The 27138-nt window shown below is 41.3% G+C and overlaps 1 long non-coding RNA gene across 1 annotated transcript; it reads right to left on the reverse strand.

The window, feature by feature from the left end:
* Nucleotides 1–10282: 10282 nt before the first annotated feature.
* LOC309701031 lies at nucleotides 10283–25881 on the reverse strand. Its single transcript, XR_014274843.1, has 3 exons — nucleotides 25732–25881; nucleotides 25585–25655; nucleotides 10283–24840 (listed from the first exon to the last, which is right to left on the reverse strand). It is a non-coding gene; the product is annotated as an uncharacterized lncRNA (long non-coding RNA).
* Between the last annotated feature and the right edge of the window lie 1257 nt (nucleotides 25882–27138).

Consider the following 27138-nt stretch of genomic DNA (forward strand, 5'->3'; position numbering starts at 1 on the left):
ATTATAATAAATTCTTACAGGTGGTCCAATGTTTCTGGATTACCCACAGCCCCCTCTGTCTGCATAAAAGCAGTGCTGGAACACTGGTGTACCATGGCCTCGTGAGCATCAGGGGAACAGCATTGTCCTTGTTGCTACAGAAAATGGTGAGAAAAAGTAATTAACAATGGAGGAGAGACAGACCATCATAACAATTAGATGTAGGTCTTGTAGTCTGATGAATTATAATCTGAAATCTTCGGTTCATCACGCAGGATCTGTGTACGCCATCGAGTAGGCGAAAGAATGGTTACACAGCATTCTGCAGCGCCATGCTGTACCCTCTGGTAAGCTTGAAAATATGGAGTGGCCAGCATGGTCTCCAGACTTAAACCCCATCGAGCTGGTTTGGGATGAACTGGACCGAAGAGTGAAAGCAAAGCAACCTACAAGTGTCAAACATTGTAGAAAGAACACCACGGCTGTGTTCTGCTGTTATATCTGCCAAAGGTGGCTACTTTGAGAAGTTGAGAATACATTTGTCTTTAAATTGATTCTGATTTCTTTTTTAACTCCAATTGCTTATTTGTACTGTGCTTTCATTTCAGAGTACAATGAGACATTAAACTGGATAATTTCCAATAAGCTCTGATGAAGCTGGATTGACTAAAGTTATTGATTGTGTCGTGTTTCCATGTGTTCAGCAGTGTTGGGACTAACGCGTTATTAAGTAACGCGTTACAGTAACTACGTTATTATTGTGGTAACGAGCACGGTAACTAGTTATTATGCCAAAACCAGGAACGCGTTACTCGTTACTGGGATTTAGATAGGCTCGTTATTCGTTACTTCGTGTGGTGGCTATCGCAGAGCTTCCACAGATTCAGTAACATTAGCAAGTGGTGGAAGCCAGCAGGTGGATGAGAGAAAGGGAGGCAAGAGGAGAGACCCGAAGCGGCCCCTGGTCCGAGAGTGTCAGGTGAACTGAACTGCAGGTAAGAAGTTATGACCTGCAGTCATTCTGGGTCAGATATGAACCAAGTTTAGTTGGAGTTTATTTTCGTTGTGCTGACTTTTTCGTACTGCGTGCTAGCTAGCATGACGGAGTTTCTATACAACTGGGTGGTGCTATGTTACTGATGTTGAACTTTATTTTGTTCATAAGGTTAATTATTAGAGTTGCCAACCGTCCTGTAAAAAACAGAATCGTCTCATATTCAGAGAAATTATTACGCGTTTCATATTGAGGTGAAAAGGAACAGTTTGTCCCGGACTTCAGCTACAATGAAAAAGACACAAAGCTGGAGTTACTGTGTGTTTGCTGCACAGCTGCCTCTTCTTCTCTCCTGTTTCTGCTTCAATCGTAAAACTGATCAATGATCAGCTGATCGGCTTTTCTCTCTTGTTTATTTATCGCCCACTTTGCGCCAGAAAGAGGAAACCAGCGGATGTCGCGCTAAACAACAGCAGCACGTTTAAGCTTGATCAGCTGTTGTTAGAATTTATTTAATATTAATTTCTAGTATCAGCTGATGTTTGCTGGAGCCACAGCTGTAAATCTGCTGGTCATGATATCGGTTTGGTTATGTGGTGAGAGGGAAACATGAAGATGAAACCAGGAGATGTCCTTACTGAATCACCAGAGCTGTGATGGAGAAACAGGTTTACCTTTTAGGTGACATGAATGAGTTGAAGGGAAGTTATGAACTGTTTCTGAGAGACAAATAACACCAGGATCCTTTTCTAAGTAGCTGACAGCTGGTAACTGTGCAGGGGCGGGTCTAGCAAAGTGTTGCCAGGGGTCCATGTAGGGCATTAAAAGGGAAAGGGGGGCACAAGGAAATACTTTCTTATTCTCATTTAAAATGTCTCACTTTTAAAAAAATAATTATCTGAGTCTTACAACAAACAATTGATAGATTGATACATATATACCATCAGATCAGTGTACATCACTGTCACAACAGTGTTTATTTTCATTCAAAGGCTTTATGGTTTTTCCTATAATTGTGGGCCGGTCTCTAGTCAAAATGCCCGGGACGATTTTTTTGTCCCAGTCCAGCTCTGTATGCAGCTCATCTGCAGTCTGTTGTTACCTACATCTTCCTATTCAGAAGGCAGAATTTCCGAGTTCTGAGTACAATCGAAAGCAACACGACTGCAGTTTTTGTGTTGGATGTAAAAAGCGAGGATAGAATGGCTAGGATAGAATCAGGCGTGGGATTTCTCTCGTGGAAGTGTGCACATTATTTTTTCCTTTCTACAGGGAGTGCAGAATTATTAGGCAAATGAGTATTTTGTCCACATCATCCTCTTCATGCATGTTGTCTTACTCCAAGCTGTATAGGCTCGAAAGCCTACTACCAATTAAGCATATTAGGTGATGTGCATCTCTGTAATGAGAAGGGGTGTGGTCTAATGACATGAACACCCTATATCAGGTGTGCATAATTATTAGGCAACGTCCTTTCCTTTGGCAAAATGGGTCAAAAGAAGGACTTGACAGGCTCAGAAAAGTCAAAAATAGTGAGATATCTTGCAGAGGGATGCAGCAGTCTCAAAATTGCAAAGCTTCTGAAGCGTGATCATCGAACAATCAAGCGTTTCATTCAAAATAGTCAACAGGGTCGCAAGAAGCGTGTGGAAAAACCAAGGCGCAAAATAACTGCCCATGAACTGAGAAAAGTCAAGCGTGCAGCTGCCAAGATGCCACTTGCCACCAGTTTGGCCATATTTCAGAGCTGCAACATCACTGGAGTGCCCAAGAGCACAAGGTGTGCAATACTCAGAGACATGGCCAAGGTAAGAAAGGCTGAAAGACGACCACCACTGAACAAGACACACAAGCTGAAACGCCAAGACTGGGCCAAGAAATATCTCAAGACAGATTTTTCTAAGGTTCTATGGACTGATGAAATGAGAGTGAGTCTTGATGGGCCAGATGGATGGGCCCGTGGCTGGATTGGTAAAGGGCAGAGAGCTCCAGTCCGACTCAGACGCCAGCAAGGTGGAGGTGGAGTACTGGTTTGGGCTGGTATCATCAAAGATGAGCTTGTGGGGCCTTTTCGGGTTGAGGATGGAGTCAAGCTCAACTCCCAGTCCTACTGCCAGTTTCTGGAAGACACCTTCTTCAAGCAGTGGTACAGGAAGAAGTCTGCATCCTTCAAGAAAAACATGATTTTCATGCAGGACAATGCTCCATCACACGCGTCCAAGTACTCCACAGCGTGGCTGGCAAGAAAGGGTATAAAAGAAGAAAAACTAATGACATGGCCACCTTGTTCACCTGATCTGAACCCCATTGAGAACCTGTGGTCCATCATCAAATGTGAGATTTACAAGGAGGGAAAACAGTACACCTCTCTGAACAGTGTCTGGGAGGCTGTGGTTGCTGCTGCACGCAATGTTGATGGTGAACAGATCAAAACACTGACAGAATCCATGGATGGCAGGCTTTTGAGTGTCCTTGCAAAGAAAGGTGGCTATATTGGTCGCTGATTTGTTTTTGTTTTGTTTTTGAATGTCAGAGATGTATATTTGTGAATGTGGAGATGTTATATTGGTGTCACTGGTAAAAATAAATAATTGAAATAGGTATATATTTGATTTTTGTTAAGTTGCCTAATAATTCTGCACAGTAATAGTCACCTGCACACACAGATATCCCCCTAAAATAGCTAAAACTAAAAACAAACTAAAAACTACTTCCAAAAACATTCAGCTTTGATATTAATGAGTTTTTTGGGTTCATTGAGAACATGGTTGTTGTTCAATAATGAAATTATTCCTCAAAAATTGCCTAATAATTCTGCACTCCCTGTATTGGTAGGTGGCACAGTGCACTTGTGGCAAGTAAGCAAGCTAGAAGACTGGCACTCTTGCTGGGTATCCAGTTACGGAAGCAACACATTAACAAGAGAATTCTGAGTTAAACCAAAGTTACTTTCCCTAGTAACTAGTTACTCTGAAAGTAACGAGTAACTTGAAGTAACTGAGTTACTTTTGATAGAAGTAACTAGTAATGTAACTAAGTTACTAATTTAAAGTAACTTACCCAACACTGGTGTTCAGTAACTTTACTGTTATTTGTATTTTGTTTCTAAGTGCTGTCGTCTTCACAGCAGTGATCTGGTTTCTCTGCAGTTTCAATAAACTTTGGTCTCACTTGATCTTCTTGTGTGCTTCTGTTTGTTTCACAAAGATGTCTGATGGACAACCTGAGTTGTTGTGATGAACCCAAAACACTTCAGTTTTCTTCAAAGCAGATAAAGTTCATGTGAGCCACAGACAGCAGGAACGATTTCACACATGAATCTTAGTTTCTGTTAAGTTTGTCTGTTGACAGCAGAGCTGATTTGATTGCAACTCATTTAATGGACAAAATAATTTTCAGGTACAGCTGCACTCAGCTTTTTCTGTATCTACACGATGGATCATTGTTCATTATAAAATATGATGTGAAAATTTAACCCCGTTTTATAAAATGTTTAACAACAAGTTTGCTTGAAGGGGGAAAAAACCACAGGATACAACTTTGCAAAGAGACTTTGACTTTGTTATAATCTATTCTAACTCTTATTTTAATAGATGCATATCAAGATTTGGTGATATGAGGGAAACTCCATTAATAAACGGTCTTCATGTACAGTGTGTGGGAGTTTCTGCATACTGATGAAACTGTCTTTAAAAGAAAACTGACAATAAATGCATCACAGACACATCTGATTGTGTTAAAGCTCCCTGTGGTGGAGGGCTATTAAACCACCACAAAATGTGGTGTTATATCTGCCGAAGGTGGCTTTGGTCTCACTTGATCTTCTCGTGTGCTTCTGTGGGTTTCACTAAGATGTCTGATGGTAAACATGAGTTGTGGTGAACCCAGACACACTTGAGTTTTCTTCAAAGCAGATAAAGTTGATGTGAGCCAAGACTTAAAGCAGCAGGAACACTTTCACACATGAATCTTATGCTACGTTCACACTGCAGGCGATGCGGTGTGAATTTGGATTTAGGCAGTGTTGTCTTTAACTTCACTGAACGTACGACCCCAAAAAATGAAGGTCTGATAGGTGAGCATGTTGGGATTTTGTAAAAAGCTGAAATGTTATTATCACATGTGTTGTAATGTGTGTGTGTGTGCATGGTATATGTAGAATCTGGTCCAGTGATTGTAGATTGAGGATTTCTATAAATGAGTGAACTCTAAACCTTAAATAAATGTGTCTGTTCCTCCAAACTCTGATTGGGGCTGCCACCCATGGTACGTCAGCAAATTTCAGATAACAATAGTGGTACATCTACAGAAAATAAATAAATACTCATTTCAGACAAACATAAAGTTTTGCTGTTTTTATTTGCACATTTCTAAAACATTATGGGCCATTTATATTATTTAATTAAATTACACACACAATACAAAATATATAAGGAAAGATGTTGTCTTTAACTTTAGTTCATTATATTCCAGTAGGCAGTATTTTTTTTGGCAACTTATCAGCTCAGTGTTAATTAGAAAGACTAATTCTTGCTTGACCAGACTAATTTCTTGGGACTTTCCAACAGATGCTTGAGAATAGGGCTGGCCAAGCAGCAGGCGCACCTCGCAAACGGAGGGCGCCCTTACTCCCAGCAAAAGAGCGATAGAAAACCGACCAGTGCCTGTGCCATCCCCAGTATGCGCTGGCATGACGTCGCGCAGCATGAGTAGGAGCAATTTTTTATTTTTTTTTGCCGATGCCCGTGATGCCGCCCCCACCACGATGTCGCCCGTATCTAAAACCGCTAATGCTTGTGATGAATCAGCGTAAACGAGCCCCAGGTATGCGTTGAGGGCGGGTTCAGAGGTAGGGAAGCCCTGGAGGGAGAGGTGAAGGCAAAAACATCCCACATCCTCTCCAGAGCCTGAGAACCATGACAAATTTGTTCATGTTTAACACAAATGTTTACCTGATCTGAAGGACCAGACTTTTGTTTACAAGAGTCAAATATCACTTTAACATCAGAAAAAAGTGTTTTTGTGTTTCCAGGCAGAGCAAATCTACAGCAGAGACGCTGAAAAACAGAAAAATCAACCAGACTGAGACGCTGTAGTGGCCGAACTGTGTGCAATCATTTCAATGAAGTAACACTGTAAAAAAGAGTGGCCCAAAATTCCTCCACAGAGACAATGGTATTCTACAGAAAGAAATGTACTTCCTATCATAAGTGATTCTACAAGTTGAATCACTAGTGTGCTTAGTTACCTACCTCACTTATCTTTGATCTTTGTTTTTCACCACCACAAGAAGCTTGTTTGTTTCACCGTCTAAAAATGTTTCTGGTGTTTTATCACCTGAGACCACGTGATTTATGTTAAATTTTCCTGTGAGTTCAGGTCACTGAGGTGTGTTAAATGTCAAAAATATCACTTCTTTCTTTTTGCTTCAGCTCTTCAGCAGGATGTTCAGGTGAAGTTTGGAGATGACGTCACTCTCCAGTGTCAGATTTCCACAGATGAAATAATCTCAGTGCTGAAGTGGAGCAGAGCTGACCTGAACACAGACGGCTACGTCTACTTCTACAGCAGGGGTGGCCAACTCCAGGCCTCGAGAGCCGGTGCCCTGCAGGTTTTAGATCTAACCCTGTGTCAGCACACCTGAATCAAATGATTAGTTCATTATCAGGCCTCTGGAAAACTTCAAGACATGTTGAGGAGGTCATTTAGCCATTTGAATCAACTGCTGGATCAAGGACCAATCTAAAACCTGCAGGACACCGGCTCTCGAGGCCTGGAGTTGGCCACCCCCGTTCTACAGGAACAAACGCTCCTATGAAAACTATCAACATCCATCTTTTTATGGCCGAGTGAAGCTGAGGGACCCGGAGATGAAGGATGGAGACGTTTCTGTGATCCTGAAGAATATTACGTTTAATTTATGAGTATGTGACACTCATAAATTGGTTTTGTGGCTCTTTGGAGATTTAAAAGAAGCAAGAGTCACCTCACTGAGGCGGACAACCAGCAGGTGGTGTGGAACCTGCTGCTATCACCGCAGCAGCGATCTGGTGTCTCTGCTTCTTTTTCTTCCCTTGTAATTCTGTTGGTTTCACAAGAACATCTGATAGAAAATGTGAGTTGGTAAAGAACAAAGAGCAAAAGAAGAAAACAGGATACAGAGTAATTATATTTATTGATTGATTTGTGAAATTAAACTCAACTAATAAGCTGTGTTTATGTACAACATGTTAGATTTTTTATAAGCACACCGCTGAAATGATCTCCTTAAAATAACTGACAGCAAAACATCACAGACGCCTCTTCAAAGTAAAGTTCCTTCAGTGGAAGGTCGTGATCATTTGACAGAAATCTGCTTTTAAACGTGAAGCTGATTTAACAGGATAATTGAGTCTCAGGTGAACAGCAGCTTATTGCTGTGTGACTGTACCAAGATTAAACTGTGCTGTGGTGCTGCCATCTACTGGCACCTAAGTGCAACAACAGCCTCTTTAAATGTCAGTAACATAGACTCAATGTCTGCACTTTGTGCAGAAGCTGTTTTGTATCTGATACAGAGGAAAAGTCACACTAACAGATATAAACTTCACAACATGTATTTGTGAAATACTTTTTACAGGTTTGTTCGCACAGGTGGTGTTACATCCAGGCAGTAACCTCATCCATCCTGCTGTGACGTCACACAGTATCAGGAGTGCTCAGCTCTTTAAATTAAGAGCCCAGTCACACATGTTTTCACTGACACTGAATGCCACGATATATACAAACATAACCACATATATTTGTTCGAGTTTTTGATTTAACTATGCTAGTGTGCACAGGCGGCCACTTTATTAGGAACACCTTACCAGTATTGAGGTGGACCCCCTCTTTGTGCCCCAGTTCTTCATTTCATAGACTCAAATATACTCTGAAAACATTTCTCAGAGATTTTGCTCCTGATTGTCATGATAGCATCATCTCCATCCAGCGGAGTATACACCTAGTGTTTTGCTTGAGCCAGTTAACACTGAGCCAGTTTGTATTTCGCTGCTGACAGATATTATGCTTCCCTCCGGCGACAATCCCTCTACGGACTGTTTTGTTTCCATGTCAAATTGGAATATTCAGAAACATTGCATTTCTGCGCTAGACAGTGTGGGTCAGGATCTCGTTGCTGAACCCAGTGTTTTCTATCCTAAATGTTTCTGAGCACTATACAGATGTCAGTGAATCTGGTGTGTGTGAGGTTGACCAACAAGCTAGCGAAATTATCACTTCAGATCTTCGAAGTGACTTTCATGTTTTCACATATGTGGACTATGTAGTTCCTGGTACTTACCCTGCTAGCCATCCTGTTCCCATGGACTGTTTAATTTTCCAGCCAGACTCTATTAATGCTTTTCAGGCTATACCACAGGAGAGTATTGTTGATGTTGCCTAACCTGTGTATGGTGCAGCCTCTTAACCAGTAGATACTGAGGCTGCCTGTGTTAAGACTCCAGCTTCTATAAAGATTACAAGCCCAGAGTCTGTCTATTCTGAGACTGCTTCTGTTTTTCCTAGTGGACTGTTTCAAACTGTACATTCGGTGCCTGCTAAGGTTATGAGCAACAAGATTTTGTCTGCTATACATAGACTGGCAAAAGAATTTGGTTTGGGCACTGCAGGGTTGGTTGACAAGGTTAACTTTTCCGTTCCCCAGTCATGTCAGTTTAACTCTGTGCACCATGCTTTTCAGCCAGTTGTCCTGGTCCCTGTGTGTCCTAACTCTCTGGCTGTGCTTTGTAAGATAGAGTTTAGTGTGGCTTCACACCCAGTTTATTCAGACACTGTTTGTGTGAACTCTCCAGCCCCAGTGACTGCTCCTGAACTCACTTCTCCAAAGACTATTAACAATAACCTGGACAGCACAAAGCCAGCAGAGTTACTAAATATAGCAGGCCTTAAATCTTTGTTTGCTAATACTGTGTTTGACTCCACTAACCTGGCTTTCCCAGTGGCTGGTACAACTCATGAGCTCCGCTCTCCACCTCCAACTCCTGCTTTGAGTGCGGCTCAGGTCTAGCTTTTCCTTGCACCGGTACCAGTTACTCGGGTGGGGATGGCAGAGGCCCGGCTGGCCCCTGCTCCAGTCCCCAGGCTGGCCGAGGCTCCGTTCGTCCCTGCACCCGTACCTGTTCCTTGGGTGGGGATAGCTGACGCCCAGTCTATGCCTGTGACTGTTCCAGGTTCGCGGGTGAAGACAATTGTGACGGCTCATGCACCCGTACCAGTTCCTTGGGTGCATGAGCCAGCAGAGGTCCAGTTAGCTCCTGCACCCACACCAGCTCGCAGGGTAAAGGCAGCCAGCACCAAGCTTGTCCCTGCACCTGTATCTGTTCCTCGGGTGTGGATGGCTGGAGTTCGGCCAGACCCGGTACCAGTTCCTGCTCCCCGGAGGAGAGCAGCTAAGAGTCAGATATCTGCTCAGTCACTAGCCCTGCTACCTGCACATCCATCATCACTACAACCACCATCCCAACCACCACTATACCTTGTATGTTCGTCCCTGGTACACTCATTTCAGTTATTGACCCTTCCTTAGTTCAGTTCTTTCACGGACGTTTTGAGTTTGGTTTTGGATTGTTTCCTGAGCCTCAGCACTGTTGTGGGCACTTTGGTTTGAACTCTTGTTTCCCGTTTGCTTTGGACCCTGGCTCCTTGTTGTTTTGTGTTTGTTTCGGTGAGGTGTTAATCGCTTCTCCTTACCTCATGTATACTACACAATGCACGATACATGATTAGGACGAAACTTGGGCCGATCTCCCAAAATGGTTGCATACCTGAAAAAATCACCTCAAAAAAGACCAAAAATCGCATAGTGTATGCCCAGCTCAACAGTAAATACACCCCTGCCAGTGGCGGACGCCCTCAGACATCGGTGCATTGGTGGTTCTTTGTGTCCGGGGATGGCCATCCAGGTACACACCGGCTCACTCCTGGTGGCTGCTGGTCAGGGCCTGGAGCCTGGAGCTCGCTCGGGCCACTTCGGGGGTCGGGTGCCCTCGGCCTCTCGGCCTGGGGCTCTGTCACTCAGGCACAGCTGGCTGTCGGCGGAGCTCACGGGCGTGTCACTGCAACTCCCCCTGGCTTCTGCTCCGCGGCTGCTGAGTGAACCCTCATCTGGGACTCTGCTTAGCTCTTTCCGGGACAGTGGCGCGGCTGCTCCTCTGTTAGTCTTCCTTGGTCTCTTGTGTTCTGGATGTCTGGAGTTTTGATCTCCTCTGATAGGGAAAATATTCTAAAACACTTCTTCAGTAAAGACTCAGAGAAGAGAAACACACAGAACTTCTTGCTAGCAAGGGCAGTCTCCACACTGAGAGACTCCAGCGAGAGAACTGCCCTGGTCTTTATTTATACTCTTGAGCGTATGTGTGTGTGTGTGTGTGTGTGTGTGTGTGTGTGTGTCACTGCTGATCAAAAGGGTCATATAACATACAAACACAAAAGGTACATCCTTGGTCATAAAGAGGGTAGTCTCCCCCACCCTAGATGGCACGGTGAGGAAGTCCAGCAGTTAAAGCACTTAGACTAAAACAGACATAGCTACGTTAAAACAATAAAACAAGGTGCGACCTCTCCCATGCTCCCAGGATGTGGGGGGTGAACCAAGCCTGCAGCCTGCTAGAGATCACACATCTTGTCACTACACAATTGATTATATGCCTCTAAGTATACATGGTTAAACATTTCCTAATACAAATAACTACAAACAGCATCCTACCATAAGCAAACTTATATCACTAAAAGATTATACTGACTACTAAATACAATTTTCCATTGACATTCCCTCCTGTTGTCAGAAAAAACTTTTAAAGTGAGATATCAGTTTGTAACATCTTGTCGTACATTTTCTGTCACATCGTCATTAATCACACAAAGTCTTCATGTTCCAACAGGCCAAAGATATCATCATCATTTGTCACAGCTGTATATGCAGCAACAGTAGAAAATATTATGCGGTTAATCATGAGTCTTAGGCATGGCAATATACACGTTACAAAAACACAAAATAAAAGTAAAAATATCCCAACTCCGATGAGTAGTCTTTTTAGCACCTGTAACCAGGATCCAGTTTATAGCCAAGAGAACCAGTCACTTGTATCACTTACATAGTCCTGATTTTGAGCCTGCTGGATCTGTCTCAAAACATTCAGGGCGTCAGTCATGTTTGATGAATGGACATCGAGCTACTTGATGTTGCATCGCTGTAATCCGTATTGCATCAATTTCCTGGTTCTGCTGTTCGTTGATCTTACATGAAGCGTTCAGGAAAAGTCCAAACCAGTAATCCAGAGTTTCAATTCTCAGCATGTTTTTTTAGTTCCCATCCAGGGGAACAATGAATGGAGTACTTCTGTCCAGTAGTCCATAATTTAAACTCCTTAGGCACGTCGCCTCCCCATATCGGGTCATGTGGTTGAAGTTTAGGAATCTTTAATCTTCTTTTCCGGCGTAGTGTAGAAGTGGTGTTCACTGCAGTCATCCTGAAGGTGTGGTCTGACAGGAATATAGGAGCACATGTTCCATTACTAAGTCCAACAGCGTGTGAGATTTTATCGTCGATGATGATTCGGCTGTGTTGGAATCCAATGCCAGCAAAGCTGGCTGCACACTTTGCTTGAGTGTTGTTCATACATTCGCCATGTAATGTGGGGTGTGTCGACGTGCTGGGCATATGAGAACAGACATAACAGTCTGTATTTGCTGATTCTGCCTTTGTTCTGTCGTGGATATAACGGTACCAGGCATTATTCATCCACGGATGAAATGTGATCTTGCGTCATGTCCCTTAGGTGAGAGTTGTCGTGTGTCCATCTCTTCTGCCTGCCTCCTGGTTCAGCTGCTGTTGAGGTCAGCTGAAGTCCTGTAAGGGTGAGCATCGTAGTCAAGGTAACCAGGAGGGTCCACCTCCCCATGGTTGCACACAGATCCGTCACACTTCACACTTGGTTGCCCTAGAGTTGATCAGAGGCTGGAGGTTGAAGTGCGAGCTTACCCTACGGGGGCTCAATCAGCACTCCCCCCTCACCACTGAAACAACCAAGTGCGAGATTTCCCTAATGTGCTGTCTTGGGGGTGTCGGGGTTTCCTGGGACCTCAACCTTTTTGCAGTGGCTCTGATAAATCCAGGAGAGTCTCTCCGTTATTTTGCAGGTCAAGGTGATGTTCATAGGAAACTGCTGTCATCACCACCATAGCTTCTGGTTCCTGTGCTTTTCACAGAATCATAATGCCATCCTTAGATTCCCTCTGCGCTGTCGATGGAGCTTGGCACGCTCCCCTCATCCTTCAGGTGCCCATCTGTTGTCCACAATCTCCTCTGTTGGCCTCTGGAAATCCCCTTTGGCACAGCTCTCATTCCAACGCAGTTTCATGGTCCTTGCTGTGGCTCCAAAATCTGATCTCATGATGGGCCCTAACCAGCTTGACCTTTGACCTCAACCACTGCTTGGTGCTGTCAGCTATGCCTGGAATGGTTCTCGCTTCTCACTGGGCCTCTGAAGATTTCCCAGGAGATTCCTGCTGCACCTGTATTTTAGAAAAACTTCTATTTGGAGAGCATGTCAACAATCATCAAACCACATTCTTTAGTTCAGTGAACTTATACACCATCAAAGCCTCATCTGAACATGGGTGCACCACTTGCATAGGTTTAATACCCGTAAATAAACGGTTAAATCACTGCAACAATAATAATAGAAAACATTGTTTAAATGTTAAACCTTGGACTCCACCTCTTGACGCATGGACACGCTCATGCGTCAACTCACCAAACCTGGATCCCTGTCTTAAAAACTGGCTCCACCAGGAGCCTGCATACACAAAATCTGGAAATAAAATCAACCTTCACACGTATAAACAATTATATCAAAAAGTAATAAGCATTCGGCACGGGCGAGACAAGTGTCATGTGCAGGTTTTCTCAAATCATTAAATCACTATCATTACCATAATTCGCCTAAAACATGGATCATCCCATGTGCTCAGTTAACATTAATGTAATCGGTGACTTCTCTTAAGCAAAGTCACTCCACTCATATATTATTATTATGGGTTCAAAAGTGGCCAGCAAATGAGCCCATAATAAACTATTCCATAAATACCGTAATTTCTTATTTGTTTTACTCATGTCACTTGTCCGCTTCTGCCGAATCCTCCACAGCATTCTCAAAGAAACAAACATTAGCAATACATATTGACTGTGGTCAGACGGGGGTCAGACACAGGTCAACAGGTTCCAGAGGTGCCATAAAAACACCATAAAGTCAACCATCCCTTCTCGTGGAAAGAATGTCATTCACATATAAACCCAGAAATCCTATAGTAAAAAAAAATTAACTAATCCTCTTATAAACCACATGATCAAACACATGATTAATCATCTGCTGCAAAAAGAAATGTAAATGTCAGCGCTGCGCAGGTGTGTACACTTTCTCACAGTTTCTTTTACCAGTCAGTCAGCTTTCTTTCCTTTCACTCACGCATTCATACATTCATTCTTTCTTTCTTTGCTGATAGTGGAATCGATTGTCGCATTTAGTTTCCACTCTCAGCAAAATGACGTCATTTCAAAAAGGAAAAGAACTTTTGATAGGATTACATCGCTGAATCCTTTTTTTAGGCCGGGACTTTCATTTAATAATTGTCCCGAATGAGTGGCTTTCTCGATCGGTCGTATAGCACTTTCAATTCCCGACGTGCAGATCTGCTTTAAAGAAAAGAAATAAACAAACAAAATCAGTGCCTGTTCAAAAGATAAAAATGAAAAATAACAAATTATCAAACCAAACTTTCAGTGCACTGTAAAAGTATCAAAATAAAAAGGCCTTGTTAAGTCATGACACAAACTCCTCATCTCAGGAGGGTAAATCATACCATTATACTAATCGGCAAGCTCGACTTCACAACAGGAGAAGAATCATCAGCTAGATTCACTCCAAATCAATCATCAGCTGCACAAAACACAACATAACCCTAATGTCATATTAGCTATGAGTTTAATCACCAAGTCTGTGCTCTTCACTCATTTAGGCCACAGATCTATTTTATTCAATTTTCCTTTTTCCTTCATCATAAAACATGTGACATGCTGTCATGCACTTCATAAAAAGTTTGTTCTGACGTATTCAGAGTTGTATATCTAGATACAGAATTCACTCGCACATCAAAGCAGGAAACTCAGTGTTTTAGAGTTTCCACTCAAACACATCTCATTCACTCGTGCTAGAATTCAGTCACCTTTCATTAATCTAAAACCCGATCAACTAATTTGCATATCAGTTATTAACCCACTAAGTTGACAGGACAACAGAAATGCATGTTCAAAATATTATCACAAAAGACAATTTCCCTCATACAGTAAATCACTTGCTGCATCAATCAAGCAGGAAGCTTCTCCCAATTTACCATTTTAACACTAAATTTATTGTCTGATCACTGGTTGGTCAAACCAGGATCCTTTTTTCCCCACAACATTTATATTGTTGTCCTGCAACCTAGAGCGTCAATTTCTTTTCTTTAGGATAAATTCAGTATTTGATAACAAGTGTCTACTAAATTGACACTATTTTAACACTGATGAAAGATAACAAGCTAATTTTCATTGCATGGGTTTGTGTTATTAGGCAGGTTTAATGCATGTCTGTGGATCTGCATATTCAGCAGAGCATGTTCTTAGAGCTGCCTTTCCTACACACTTCTCTGCTATTATTCGATCATTTCTTAACTAATGTGCTATGAGTCTTCATAAGTCATTTTGTGTTTGGAATTGTTAGTAGGGTTAATATATGTTCTGTTTTTTATGTATCCTTTCATGTACCTTCCCCCTTTCTTCTGAAACAGGTTACCATCGGCAACCACACTGTGTGTTGTTAACCCCTTCTACAAATACCCTCTTTTAATGTGTAACACTTTGTGTATGGTCTTGTGTTATCTCTGGTGGATATTAGCTGCATGTGTGGTGTCACCTTTCCATTTTCTAACAGCACACTTGCATACCTTAGTGCTTGTCTTCCTCCCCCTTTTGTGGTGGTCTGGACACTGTGTCAATCCTCCACTTCCAGGCAGTCGCTTGTCTCCCCGAATTCCTTAACCTAATTTGATTGCCCACACTAAAACAGCAGCCTCAGTCCTCTTCTGCTCCTTTTCATCTCTCCCACTTTTCAGTCCAATGGCAGTCAGTTTTTTCAGCTTTGTCCCGTGTCACTCTTTGTCCCACTGTCTATTTTATTGCCATCTCACTCCAAACATGGAAAATGTCAAACTCAGACAGTCTCCTCAAAAGTCCTTCACACACAGTGAGGTTGCAGCTTGCTGGAAACGCATCTCCATCCATCCAATCTAGATGGTGGTTCTTCTCTTTCTGATGCCGTTTGCCCACAGCGCTGCTGGACCTCTCTGCTCACATTGTCTCTTGGACTCCTGTCCACTGTTAAATGTTCATGCTCGTGCTTCTGAAACTGCACTCGGTGTCTTCAGGGAGAGATTCGTTTCCTTGGAGCTTGCTTGTTCGGGATGAGGACGGGAAGCTGCAAAACAATTCAGCCAAAATTCTGGCTGGGTGTTTTCTATTTTTTCTAATGATTTCAACCTATAATTTTCTTCCGACTGCTGCCCGTGGAGAATTGATCCAGGTCCGTTCCCCACCTGTAAACGACAGACTGAGAGACTTTCATTATTATCCTCACTGCTTAATCAACACACATCTCTCTCTCTCTGTTTTTGTGAACCGTCCTTTCTTAAAAGCAGAAAATAAGATTGTAGTTGTTCTTGGTTGATCAACACAAAACCTTTTTCCTATAATTATTTTTCATCTACAATGTAAATTTTGTCTCTTTTTCACTCTTTTTTGTTTGTATTATTATTATTATTATTATTTAAATAGCTGGTGACCTGCAGAATCACCGCTCTCACAATCAAAAACAATTATTTTTACACAGCGCACAAAAACACTGTGACGTCAAACACATTCACACTCACTTTTTCATCTGCGTAAACAAATCACATAGCTGATATGTACCATGGTGATCCATAAATATGATCACCAGTTTATTTAACTATTTTTCAACCCAACAAAACAAATAAACAAAAACATAATGCTGATGTTATGAACACTCTACACACAAGTCAAGATGCAGGAAAACTGCTCACGGAAACGCTGCACACTCCAGTTATCACAGTTCTGTTTTTATGAATTATCTGCTTTCATTATTAATACCAGTTTATAGGTTGTTATCCTTTTTATTATTAGTTTGAATGCATTAAAATTAAGTTGTAATTTAGCCTTTGTTTATTTTACTTTACTCCTCTTGCATTTATATCTATTCAGTCGGGTCTGTTTCCAACCCTTTTTTAAACAACTAAAAACTACTATGATCTCTAATTTTCACTGGGTGAGGGATTATTATGTTCTTCCTAGTCTGAACTGCTCTCTTCACCTGAGCTGCTATCCTATTCTGAGTTACTGTCTTCTTTGTTTCTTACAGTCACGTACAAAATGTCCCTCTTTTCCACACCTCCAGCATGTAGTGTTAAAGTCACTGTTTGGTGTGTGTGTGTAGCCTCTACCTCTTGCTCTTCCACTATGCATTCCTCTCTCTTTCTTTTGGATTAGTCCTGCTCTGGCTTGCTGTTTTTCTAGACATTTCTCATCAGGTGTTAATTTTACTTGTTTATCCCCCATTTTCAAAGATTTTTGCTGGGCCGTCACTGGCACGCTTGACTTCAGAGTGGTTTACTGATACGGCCTTCGACTTCACCCTAACGGTGAAGCGGTATCAGTTTTATGAGATGAAACTCAACCGTTCTCCTTTGTCACCACTACGTGAGCCTCAGCAAAGAAAACAAAAATGGAAGTAGTTCAGCAGCGTATTGTGCTGTAAAATCAACTTACTTCCAGACACATACACACACATAGACATTTGCGCGCTAATTTGTCACGAGATAATTTCAGCTACCTCTAAAACTGGTCGAAACACAGTTCCTTCTGGCGAACTTAAACCTATTTTATCACATTTCTTTAAATCTTTGCGGCCGTTTTATATACTCAACGTGTTTTCATTTGTTAAACGTATTTTTAATTTGTCACGAGATAATTTCAGCTACCTCTAAAACTGGTCGAAACACAGTTCCTTCTGGCGAACTTAAACCTAATTTGTCACGTTACTTTAAATCTTTGCGGCCGTCTTTAAATATCAAATAGTGTTTCTCACCCCTGACGTCCCACTGACGGTTTGATCACCAGACTGAATCCCAGCGCCGTGGACCTGGTCACCGGCCCAGACTCGAATTCACACTCTGGGACTCTCTCCTCGTCTAAGAGGGCTGTGCACAGACTTCGGTGCCGGCTCCCCACGGCGTCAGGAATCAGTGCTGGATCCTGGAACAGAGTCACAGATAACAGTTCTGATATATTCTGCTCCGGCTACGAAGGACCAAGTAAATGATAGGGAAAATATTCTAAAACACTTCTTCAGTAAAGACTCAGAGAAGAGAAACACACAGAACTTCTTGCTAGCAAGGGCAATCTCCACACTGAGAGACTCCAGCGAGAGAACTGCCCTGGTCTTTATTTATACTCTTGAGCGTATGTGTGTGTGTGTGTGTGTGTGTGTGTGTCACTGCTGATCAAAAGGGTCATATAACATACAAACACAAAAGGTACATCCTTGGTCATAAAGAGGGTAGTCTCCCCCACCCTAGATGGCACGGTGAGGAAGTCCAGCAGTTAAAGCACTTAGACTAAAACAGACATAGCTACGTTAAAACAATAAAACAAGGTGCGACCTCTCCCATGCTCCCAGGATGTGGGGGGTGAACCAAGCCTGCAGCCTGCTAGAGATCACACATCTTGTCACTACACAATTGATTATATGCCTCTAAGTATACATGGTTAAACATTTCCTAATACAAATAACTACAAACAGCATCCTACCATAAGCAAACTTATATCACTAAAAGATTATACTGACTACTAAATACAATTTTCCATTGACATCCTCCATACCTGCTTCATGCCCTGGAGGACGGGGCTGTGGCCCCCCCACACCCTCTAGCAGATCATTACATGAAGGAACCTTTTAACAAAACAAGCGCGTCTATTGGCGACTGTCAAGCCTTTCAGTCGCCGAGCAGCTGAATAGGGGAATAATGTTGACGCGCCCGCTGTTTAAAACGTAAGTCAAAGTTCCAGGTTAAAACTCCTTTATTTGTTATCAAATCCTTAAAATCCGTAAAAAAACAGTGATCAAATCATTCAAAGCTTGAGCGGTCAGCAAAAGTCGACTTCCCCCATCACCCACTCATTCACAAAATTTCCCTCGGGCCGTGAACAGGTGATATAGCAATCACTATTACTATTACCGACACGTGACCCAAAGCTACGCCTATCCACAACAGCGCCCATGCTCACAGGTGTACACACGGGTGCTCACACACACAAACTACACCCTTTTTGGCTCCTACCTCAAAGCACACTGTGTCCTGTCGATCTTACTTGCTGCACAATAATGTTTAATATTTAGTATTTACTGTTATATTCCCATATATCATTGTGATGTTGTTTATTCTATTGCTCTCGTTTTTCTTCTGCTTGTTTTCTTTTTGTTCTCAACAGGTGATCCAGGTGATTGATATAAGTATTTTTTTTTTGTCTGCTTATTTAGTTGTTTTTTTGTTTTTTAGCCCTTTATCCCCGTCCCTCTTCTCCACCGTTTCCCCCCCTCTTCCTTTCTCCCTTTTCTTTTCCTCATTCAAGTCTGTCCCGTATCTAGCAAGTGAAAATAAAAAAATAAACAATAAAAGGTGAATCAAATGGACCATTACTGTCATGGTCCCTGTGCCTGCCCAGCCGGCCTCACAAGGCTACACTTGTGTTTTTGCTTTCTCTCTCTCTCTCTCTCTCTCTCTCTCCCCTACCTCTCTGCCTGGGCGGAGCTCACTTCCTTATCTTTTATGTCTGTGTTTGTTTAGTAGAATAAATTTCGCATTCATGATGATCACAGTAACAACCAATGTTCCCTCTAATTTTTCATGTATCTGAGCGAACACACAAACTCCCTGAGCGATCCCTTGGGCCACTGTGAGCAACAGCAGACGTGTCCACTGTGGTCACGCCAGCATCGAATCCATCCAAGTTACATGGTTAAAATAATCAAAACACAGCATTTACATTTAATTTAATTTAATAAACATTACTAATTTTAATTAACTTTAGCCCACTTACAATGAAAATTTAAAAAATCTTGTTCATGACCTGTGTAGTGTGTTAACAGTATTGGAAGTAAAAAATAACTTGAACTCCAATTTTGAAAACACAACTTTCTTTTCTTTTTTTTTTTTTTTTAAATAAAGCTCTGACTTGTATTATGAGTATGAGTCTGTGGTCTTGGAGAGAGTCTCCCAGGACTCTCCGTCTGCAAAATACAGAATATAATGACCAATGTTGGGCAATTAATTATATAGTTACTACTTCAAAAAGTTACAACAGTTTTGCAACAAGTTTTTTGCAGCTGTTTACCTAAAAATGCAGCCGAGGCAGTTTTTTTAAAATAAATATTTCAAACCATTTTTTGAACAATCAGATTTGATGCCACGCAAATTATTTGTGCCACTCCAAAAAATAATTTCTGTCCACTATGAGATAAAGGAGAACATCAATTCAATTTTATTTATATAGCGCCAAATCACAACAAAAGTCGCCTCAAGGTGCTTCATAGATACAGAGAAAAACCCAACAATCATATGACACCTATGAGCAAGCACTTTGGCGACAGTGGGAAGGAAAAAACTCCCTTTTAACAGGAAGAAACCTCCGGCAGAACCAGGCTCAGGGAGGGGTGGGGCCATCTGCTGCGACCGGTTGGGATGAGAGAAGGAAGACAGGATGAAAGACATGCTGTGGAAGAGAGACAGAGGTTAATAACAGATATGATTCAATGCAGAGAGGTCGATTAACACAAAGTGAGTGAGAAAGGTGACTGGAAAGGCAAAACTCAATGCATCATGGGAATCCCCCGGCAGCCTACGTCTATTGTGCATTACTGAGGGAGGATTCAGGGTCACCTGGTCCAGCCCTAACTATATGCTTTAGCAAAAAGGAAAGTTTTAAGCCTGATCTTAAAAGTAGAGATAGTGTCTGTCTCCTGAATCCAAACTGGAAGCTGGTTCCACTGAAGAGGGGCCTGAAAACTGAAGGCTCTCCCTCCCATTCTACTTTTAAATACTCTAGGAACAACAAGTAGGCCAGCAGTGCGAGAGCAAAGTGCTCTAATAGGGTGATATGGTACTACAAGGTCATTAAGATAAGATGGGGCCTGATTATTTAAGACCTTGTATGTGAGGAGCAGGATTTTGAATTCAATTCTGGATTTAACAGGAAGCCAATGAAGGGAAGCCAAAACAGGAGAAATATGCTCTCTCTTTCTAGTCCCTGTCAGCACTCTTGCTGCAGCATTTTGGATTAGCTGAAGGCTTTTCAGTGAGTTTTTTGGACGTCCTGATAATAATGAATTACAGTAGTCCAGCCTGGAAGTAATAAATGCATGAACTAGTTTTTCAGCGTCACTCTGAGACAGGATATTTCCAATTTTAAAGATGTTGTGCAAATGGAAGAAAGCAGTCTTACATATTTGTTTAATATGTGCATTGAAGGACATATTCTGGTCAAAGATGACTCCAAGGTTCCTCACAGCATTACTGGAGGCCAAGGTAATGCCATCCAGGGTAAGAATCTGGTTAGATACCATATTTCTAAGATTTTCAGGGCCGAGTACAATAACCTCAGTTTGATCTGAATTAAGAAGCAGAAAGTTAGCGGCCATCCAGGTCTTTATGTCTTTAAGACATTCCTGCAGTCTAACTAATTGGTGTGTGTTACCTGGCTTCATGGACAGATAGAGCTGGGTGTCATCTGCATAGCAGTGTTAATGTATGCTGTGTCTTCTAATGATGCTGCCCAAGGGAAGCATGTATGATGTAAACAGAATTGGTCCTAGCACTGAACCCTGTGGAACTCCATAATTAACCTCAGTGTGTGAAGAGGACTCTCCATTTACATGCACAAATTGGAGTCTATTAGATAGATATGATACAAACCACTGCAGTGCAGTACCTGTAATACCTACAGCATGTTCTAATCGCTCTAATAGGATATTATGGTCAACAGTATCGAATGCTGCACTAAGGTCTAGCAGGACAAGCACAGAGATGAGTCCACTGTCAGAGGCCATAAGAAGATCATTTGTAACCTTCACTAAAGCTGTTTCTGTGCTGTGATGAGCTCTGAAACCTGACTGAAACTCTTCAAATAAACCATTCCTCTGCAGATGATCTGTTAGCTGTTTGACAACTACTCTTTCAAGGATTTTTGATATGAAAGGAAGGTTGGAGATTGGCCTATAATTAGCTAAGACTGCTGGGTCTAGAGATGGCTTTTTAAGTAAAGGTTTAACTACGGCCAGCTTGAAGGCCTGTGGTACATAGCCGATTATTAGAGATTGAAGCATTAATTAATGGCAGGACTTCTTTGAGCAATTTTGTAGGAATAGGGTCTAAAAGACACGTTGATGGTTTGAAGGGAATAATTATTGAAGTTAACTCAGAAAGATCAATTGGGAAAAAAGAGTCTAAATGAATATCAATGGTACTAAAAGTAGCTGTAGATAATATTACATCTTTGGGATGATTATTGGTAATTTTTTCTCTAATTATAAAAAATTTATTTGTGAAGAAGCTCATGAAGTCATTACTAGTTAACGTTATGGTTTACGGATGGTTGGCTCAATAGAGCTCTGTAGCCTGTCAGCCTGGCTACAGTGCTGAAGAGAAACCTGGGGTTGTTCTTATTTACTTCAATCAGTGATGAATAGTAAGATGTTCTGGCTTTGCGGAGGGCTTTCTTATAAAGCAACAAACTATTTCTCCAGGCTAAATGATGATCCTCTAAATTTGTGACACGCAATTTCCTCTCCAGCTTACGAGTCATCTGCTTTAGGCTACATGTTTGAGATCTATAACACGGAGTCAGGTACCAAAGTAACAGCGGAGCTGTTCTCATCGAGACGACCCCTCCTAACTACAGTTTTATCAGTGAGGCCAGGGTGAGCAGGAGAGGAGGAGGGGTTGCTGTCTTATTTAATGAATCATTTCAATGTAAGCAGCTATCTCCTGGAAGTTTTCAGTCTTTTGAATATGTGGCTTTACAGCTGAAGGCCCCATCCAAAGTTGTGTTTCTTAATGTTTACAGGCCTCCCAAATACTGCACAGACTTTTTTTAATGACCTCAGTGAACTGCTGTCTGTGATCTGTGTTGACTTTGACTGTGTAATTATTGTTGGGGATTTTAACATCCATGTGGACAACCCTCAGGACAAAAGGACCAAAGACCTGAGTAACACTCTGGGCAACTTTGGGCTGACTCAGCATGTAACAGAGGCCACACATAATAGAGGACACACTCTTGACCTACTGATCTCCAAAGGCCTGAGCATTTCAAAGGTTACTGTGTCTGATGTGGGCCTGTCTGATCATTACTGTGTTTTCTTTGAAAGTAAAATCTCAGCCCACACAAATATATCAACAACAGTGATCACAAAACGGTGTATAACTGAACACAGTAGTGCAATTTTTAACCAGGTCTTCCCATTAACACCTGACCTGTCCAGAGGGTCAGTCAATGAGCTCGTCAATAGCTTCAATGCTAACATGTTAAATGTAATGGACACTATTGCTCCCATTAAGGTGAAGGTTATCTCTGGAAGGAAAAAGTCTCCATGGAGAAACTCCACACTGGTGAAAAATGAAAAAAGAGAGTGTAGGAAAGCTGAGCGCAGATCGAGAAAAACAAACCTCCAGGTTCACTATGACATCTATAAAGAGAAACTTCACAATTATAATTTACAACTGAGGAGTGCAAGGAGATCCTACTTCTCTGACATCATCACTAAAAACAGCCATAATGCTCGGGTCTTATTTTCTACAGTTGACAGGCTAACAAACCCTCCTGTGTCAGTGGCAGCTGAACTTCATTCGACCATGGCCTGCAATGACTTTGCCAAATTCTTCACTGAAAAAATCCAAAAAATTAGACAAGCAACTGGTACATCAACAGCAGATCCAGGATATGTACTGTGTCCACCAAAAAACTGTTTAAATACCATGAAACAGTTTAAACCTATTAACAGCAAAGACCTGGAGGACATCTTAGGTCAACTGAACTCCTCCTGCTGCTGTTTAGATGTTTTTTCAAAAAGGTCTCAAAGACTTTAGAGTCAGACCTGTTACAGATCGTCAACTTTTCTTTATTATCAGGTGTGTTTCCAGAATCACTAAAAACTGCTGTAATTAAACCTATACTGAAAAAGGACAATCTTGACAAGACACAAATGAACAACTACAGACCGATCTCAAATCTCCCATTTTTAAGTAAGATCATTGAAAAAGCAGTTTCTCAACAGCTCAGTTACTTCCTAAAACAGAATAACTGCTACGATGCCTTCCAGTCAGGTTTTAGACAGAACCACAGCACTGAAACCGCTCTGACCAAAGTGTTTAATGACATATGTCTGAATACAGACAGTGGAAAAATGTCAGTCTTAGTTTTACTGGATCTCAGTGCAGCATTTGATACAGTTGACCACAACATATTACTCAAACGACTGGAGAACTGGGCAGGTCTTTCAGGAACTGTACTAAACTGGTTCAAAACATACTTAGAAAACAGGAAATACTTTGTATCAATAGGTAACTTCACATCTGAGCAGACAAGTATCACATGTGGAGTTCCCCAAGGTTCCATCTTGGGACCCCTTCTGTTTAACATTTACATGCTCCCACTGGCACAGATTATAAACAACAACAAAATAAACTATCACAGCTATGCAGATGACACACAAATATATATCACAATGTCACCAGGAGACCAAGGCCCTGTGCAGGCTCTTGGTAAATGCATTGAGGAAATCAATGACTGGTTGTGCCACAATTTTCTCCAGCTAAACAAAAACAAAACTGAGGTAATAGTCTTTGGGTCCAAAGAAAAACGATTACAGGTCACCAGAGAACTTCAATCTATACATCTAAAAACCACAAACCAGGCGAGAAATTTGGGTGTAGTGATGGATGCAGACCTAAACTTAGAAAAACACATTAAGACAATAACAAAGTCAGCTTACTATCACCTCAAGAATATTTCAAGGATAAAAGATCTGATGTCTCAACAGGACCTGGAAAAACTAGTCCATGCATTTGTAACAGGTATTACAATTAAACAACATGAGATATGCATTAAATTATTGTCTCAACGACTTTGGACCAGTATCAGAAAGTTCTAGGTAAGACTATGGAGCCTTGAAAGGATCAGCAGAGAAGGAACCACACAATGATAGAATAGATGTGATTTGAGTAGAAACTGTATTGAAAGTTGTAAAGTTTACAAACCCTGCCTGTCTAAAGCCGGCTTCCTACAGTGCACAAACGCACATTAAAGGGCCCAAAAATAAAATCAAAACAACATCCTCTTTAAGGAAATTCTCCAAAGAGTTTCAATTAAAGAGCTTCCGCTCCCGTTGCTCAGTCCACTTCTCTTTAGAAAGAGAAATTAGAGTTCCTTGTGTGTGTGTGTGTGTTTCTGTCCATTGGTTCTAACACTACCCGGGTAGATTTTTAAAGTGTTAGTCTTATCTGTATCAAGGAAGGTAGTAATAGTCCTGAGGTTCGCTGAAGATGGATCCCACGGCTGGCCACACCGCACTCGGGTCCGTCGACAGTCACTCTCTTGGGATTGGCTCGCCACTGAACCCACAGGGTTCAGATCTCAAATGATCCAGTCCTGGTCAAAAACCAATCTATGCACACAGTGCAGAGTGCATACATTACTATTTTATCTATGCTTTTTCCATCACTCATCTTTCAGTCAAGTATTGCTCAAGTATAACAAATTATTTTAGTTATACAATGTCTCAACCATCCTAAAATAATTTGAGTTACATCACACAAGGTCTTAGTGCAACAGAAAATATACCTTATATTTACCCTTTTGGGAATAAATAAACTTATAAGATTCACTCTCCCATATTTATCCTTTTAACAGCTTGCTTTTAACTGTTCTTCTTTTTTCAGATATTTCAACCTGAATTATTTCTCAGAAAAATATATCAACTTCTTTAAACATTAATACATCAACAGAGTAATGAGATCCCTCACATTTTATAATCACATTTTATGAACTTTTTGCATCTTCATCAAATGAATTAACTTCTAAGTCAACAAAACTGAAAGGGTGCATTTAAGCACTACATGACAATATTACTGCTTCTCCAACGTTTTGGAAAGCTAACAAACTCAGATGAATCACAGTAATGTTAGAACACAAAGATCGCTAAGCAGTAACTTAATACTAGCGGTTAGCTGGGCACATTCTAATGTATACTTTAGCACTTAAAATTAAACATCTGCACATCAGTGATCTTACAGTACTTTAAACATAAATATCACAACTCCGACTGGTTTTATTTTTTAAAGCAGAAAATATATTGACAGCAGTCAACTACATGTCTTTATTGTGCTAACATTCATGTAGCATCCCTTACCGGAGCTCGTGGTGAGATAGCTCGTCCAGCTGACGCAGCTTCCCACGGCCGTATTTCACAGATCTCAGATCCTAATAATAGCCATCTGTTAACAGCTAGTATGTGAAGATAAATTGCGAATTTAACTTTTATTTCAGTTTTTCTTACCAGGATCTTTCAGCTAATTTGGCGGTTGCCTCGTGAGTAATGGCTTCCACAACAGGAAATGTTGACTAACAGAAAGTCATCTCAAGGCATACTCGCCTCCTAGCGGCGGGGAGGGAAAATTACACCTCCAACCTTATGCAGCAGCACAACCCACAAATCTGATGTGGGTTACACATTCATCTTTAGTAGGCTTGATTACTGTAACAGCATCTTTACAGGTCTACCGAAAAAATCAGTCAGACAACTACAGCTCATTCAGAACTCTGCTGCTCGAGTCCTCACTAAGACCAAAAAAGTGGACCACATCAGTCCAGCTCTGAGGTCCTTACACTGGCTGCCTGTCCGTCAGAGGATAGACTTTAAAGTTCTGATGCTGGCCTATAAAGCTCTGAATGGTTTAGGACCAAAATACATCAATGACCTCCTGACCCAGTATGAACCTTCCAGATCCCTCAGGTCATCTGGATCCGGTCTTTTATCAGTTCCCAGAGTCAGAACCAGACACGGAGAAGCTGCATTCAGCTTTTATGCTCCTTATATCTGGAACAAACTCCCAGAAAGCCTCAGATCAGCTGAAACACTCAGTTTATTTAAATCCAGGTTGAAGACTCACCTGTTCTCAGCTGCATTTGAATAAAGCACCAAATCCACACTTTTAAGCTTAAATTTCAAAACTTACATTAACTACTGATTTTATCTACTGTTCTGATTTAATCTGTTTTGATTTTATATACTGTTTTGTTTGTTTGTTTGTTTGTTAATTAGTTAGTTAGTTTATTTGCTTGTTTTAATCAATTTTAAATCATGCTTTTTATTTGTTTTTGTTTCTAATGTCTCTGTAAAGCACTTTGAATCACCTTGTTGTTGAATTGTGCTATACAAATAAACTTGCCTTGCCTTCTGATTAGAGACCTTAGTTTTCACAGGAGCTACAGTATCCAGAGTCGTACGTAGTGAGGAGGTAAAATTATTAACAAGATAATCGACCTCTGTTGGAGTAGCGTTCAGGTAGCTGCTCTGCTCTGTGTTGGTACAGGGCATTGGAGATGATAACAGTGGATGGATTATATTCTTAAACTTAGTTACAGCGCTTTCAGAAAGACAACCACTGTGATAAAGTCTACTCTCCACCCCTGTGTAATCAATTATTGTAAATGTAAATGTTATCTGGAAATGATCAGACAGGAGAGGGTTTTCAGGAAACACTGTTAAATTTTCAGTTTCTATGCCATATGTTAAAACAAGATCTAGAGTGTGATTAAAGTGGTGGGTTCTTTAACATTTTGAGAGAAGCCAATTGAGTCTAATAACAGATTAAATGCCATGTTGAGGCTGTCATTTTTAGCATCCACATGGATGTTAAAATCACCCACAATAATTATTTTATCTGAGCTGAGAACTAAAAAG

This window comes from Aulonocara stuartgranti (assembly GCF_965226115.1).
Source record: "Aulonocara stuartgranti genome assembly, chromosome: 23".
Taxonomy (NCBI): Eukaryota; Metazoa; Chordata; class Actinopteri; order Cichliformes; family Cichlidae; genus Aulonocara; species Aulonocara stuartgranti.